Raw genomic sequence first — 3,770 nt, forward strand, 5'->3', positions numbered from 1 at the left:
TTTTTTTGTTTACGGGCGTACGGGCGGGGTAGAGCGTACGGGTAGCGTTTTTTTTTTTTTTTGGCAAGGAACGGGCACCCACGTACGGGCATGCCCTAGTATAACAAATATCATGAAACATTTACATTTTGTAGTCAATTGTATAATTGAAATAAACATAAATGCAAATTTTGCATGTGGAAAAAGTAAGTACACCCCTGGCTCTAATAGGTGGTATTGACCCCTTTTGCAGAAACAACCTCAAGGAGGCGTTTCTTATAACTGTCTACCAGTCTCTGGCATAGACTGGGAGAAATTTTTGCCCACTCCTCCATGCAGAATTCTTTCAGCTCTGCGATGTTTGAGGGGTTTATTGCATGCACAGCTCATTTCAAATCCCCCCACAACATCTCGATGGGATTTAGATCCGGGCTTTGACTTGGCCATTCCAGAACCCTCCATTTCCTTCTTTTCAGCCATTCCTTGGTGGATTTACTGGTGTGTTTCGGGTCATTGTCATGTGGCAAGGTCCACCTTCGGTTAAGCTTCAACTTTCCGCCAGATGGCCTCACATTATCTTCAAGCACCCTCTGGTACAATGAAGAATTCATAGTGGATTATATGATGGTGAGCTGCTCAGGCCCTGATGCAGCAAAGCTGCCCCAAACCATAATATTTCCACCACCATGCTTTACAGTTGGTATCAGGTTCTTGTGGTCAAATGCTATCTTTGGTTTTCACCAAACATGTCTTCTGGTACTGTGGCCAAATAGTGGGGGACTTTGATTGGGACTTTGCTGGGGAGACTTTGATTGTGCAAGGGCTCGAGGACTTCGTGTGGGAAAGCGCCATTGTTGAGGACTGGTTGGGAGAGGCACTGTTATACTGACTGATTGCAAGGACTCGTTGAGGATTTGGCTTTGGGCTTGCTGGGAGCGCATATAAAGCGCCGGTATTCCTATTACGTACGTGGCCGTGAGCCGCGAAGTAACCGCCAGCCCAGCTTACCGATCCCCCCCATATAATTGTCCGATCCGCGTCAACGACACGCGAGGACGCCGCCATTTGCTAAACCCTCTTCGTCCGACCATCTTCTTCGCAGGGCGAGTCGGGGACCGGAGCGAGCTGTGGACGCCATTCCTTGGACCATCGCCTGACCACCTACAAACCCCGTGTGAGTGAGTCTGAGAGTGTGACTGAGTGTGAAGCGGGCCCGTGTCCAGGGATAAGTCAAGACTGTTATTAAGGCTGCCCTGTGTATTCTGTTCTTCTTCTTCATTGTACAAAGTGTTAATAAACCAATCTGTTCTTCCTTTCTTCTTAATCCGACCGTATTAGTGATTTCTTCCATTGGGTAAGCGTGGCATGATTCGGCACTGCTCGGATCGGGTTTAGTGCCTGTTAACGGCCCGAATCACGGCTCGCTATCGCTCGGCGTTTCCACCTAAAACCGTGGTTCGGGCGGGTTTATTTCCTTGCTTCTTGGGAGGCGCTGGTAATTAGGTAATAGGAATAATTCGGCCTACCACCCTATTCAGCGCTGACCGGAAGGAACGTAATAGCTCTGGATCACGTCGGCTAGTCAAAGACAAGGGGATTAATCCCCCCTTGGTAAGGGGAAGGCTGACATTGAGATCCGCAACAATATATATATATATATATATATATATACATATATATATATATATATATATATATTGTTACAGACGCGGCTTAGATGTTATTTACCGAGCGGTTTGGTATGACCACGTCTGCACAAGTTACCCGATTATACCCGAACGTTGACTAATCGCGCTACGCTAGATCAATGAAGGAAAAGACACACGGCTGGGATTAAAATGACACGACACCAGGGATACGGTTCTCAAGACCTCCGGAGGAGATTATATTAAGGCGGAAGGTTAGATTACAACTACAAGAGGGACATCATAGAAAGACAGGCACTTAGACACACTTATATTAACCCCAACAGACGACAGATAAACGGGACAAAAGGCTGACTCACACGGGGATTGATGGCAAGGAAAGCGGGTATTCGATGGCCAGCACAAGGTGCACCTTGTGCTCAGGGACAGGATAGCGCGGCCCAAAAGATGCAGGAGGTCTCTCAGCGCTCGGAGGTGGCTCTCTTGTCTTCTCAAGCTCGGGGCGCATCTCACCTCACATCCGGTAAGTCGCTGCGTATATCCGGCGGGGAGTGACACGCCCTCGGCTCGTTAGCTCCGCCCCAGATGGAATCGGCTCGTTGCTTCTCATTGGGTGCATGCGGGGGGGTTACCGGCTCCGCCCTTGACGAGGGGCTGACAGGGAGCCCCTTCGTGGTAACCCCGTGGAGCGCATGGTCATGGCGGCTAACCGAGCTGGTGGGAGGACGCACACTCCCCCCGCGCGCCGTGGTTGTAGTTGTTGTTGTAGCTGTAGTTGTTGTTGTTGTTGTTGTTTGGGGAAGAAGATGGAAGGAGGTATGGGAAGGTCCTAAACTCACTACTGGTGCCATATAATCACATTCTGGTGCAACGAAGAGTCAGAATTAATGGAAAGGAGTCCTTAACTGACATAGACTAAGAATAACTAGCAAGATGTCCGAAAGTTGTCTACGTGAGATGCGGTGGACCTGGGCACGACATTTAATGGGGGAAAAAGGGGGAGGTCGGTTCTACAGAGTGTTGTTTACAGACAATGGGACTAGGGAATGGGGGATTGGGGATAGTTGGGGAGTATTGGGGAAATAGGGGAATATTTACAAGCGGATATGGAGGCCAAATTCCATATTCGCAACATTGCACCCTTCTCTACCCTCGGGGCGTCCCGACCCGATAAATTTTTACCTACTTTAGTGTGGCACGCAATGTAGTTCCCTCTACTATTAACTCTACCCTGAGTGCGACAGTTTTACAGATATTCACAAATGAGTAAATATGTCCCCCTGCGACGTTGCACCCTTCTCCTCACAGAAACACACCCACAGGATAACCGAATCCGGAAAGAATCCTCAAACTAAACATACAGCCGGTAGGGAGCATTATTTACACAAGACTACGCTGATATTTACACTACGATCCAGGACCTGTTTTTGGAGGAACACATGCAGATGTTATGCATAGAGAGAGCACGCATGCCAGCATCGATACACCAACCCACGAGTGCTCTGTGGCCTACGGCCTTTAATAATGTGCAGAGCACCCCTTCCAAGCATCAAGCACCACCCCATCACACAGTGAGCACCATCCGGTGCACCAATAAAGTGTTTATGAATCATTGTGTGGTGTCGCAGCCGGCCGATGTTCTGCCGCTGGTCTTGCCTTCGTGTGGTGCACTTGGCCTTCTTACTTCTTTCAAAAATAAAGAAAGGCGCCAACCGCGTCCATTTCTCTATTGTGGCCGTCAGGGGGCCAACTATTAGTGGTTCACCTGTATGGCATAGGTGCCACGTTGACCCATAGGTCCTTCCACGGGTGGTGCTTGGCCGCAAAAGAGCTGCGGTCCATGGTGGGTGGCCACAAACATTGCGGTCCATATGGTGTATCGATCCAGGCAGCAAACAGCGAAAGTGCAGGCCCACAACTGCGAAGCCAGCACCTCTCTCTCCTCTCTCTCTACCCCAAAGCCAGATCCTCGGAGGTGGGAGACAAAAGAAGCAGACAAGTGAGTAAGGTGGTAAGGGCGCAAAAGTGCACGCAATGCAAGGTAATGCACACTGGGGGCACATGGGAACCAGGTGAGACAGCTACGTTCCTACCGTACGCCCCCCCCCCCCCCCCACCAGGTAACCTACATGGCCCCTCCCTTAC

Source organism: Myxine glutinosa, chromosome 5, assembly GCF_964187855.1.
Source record: "Myxine glutinosa chromosome 5, kmMyxGlut1.1, whole genome shotgun sequence".
Taxonomy (NCBI): Eukaryota; Metazoa; Chordata; class Myxini; order Myxiniformes; family Myxinidae; genus Myxine; species Myxine glutinosa.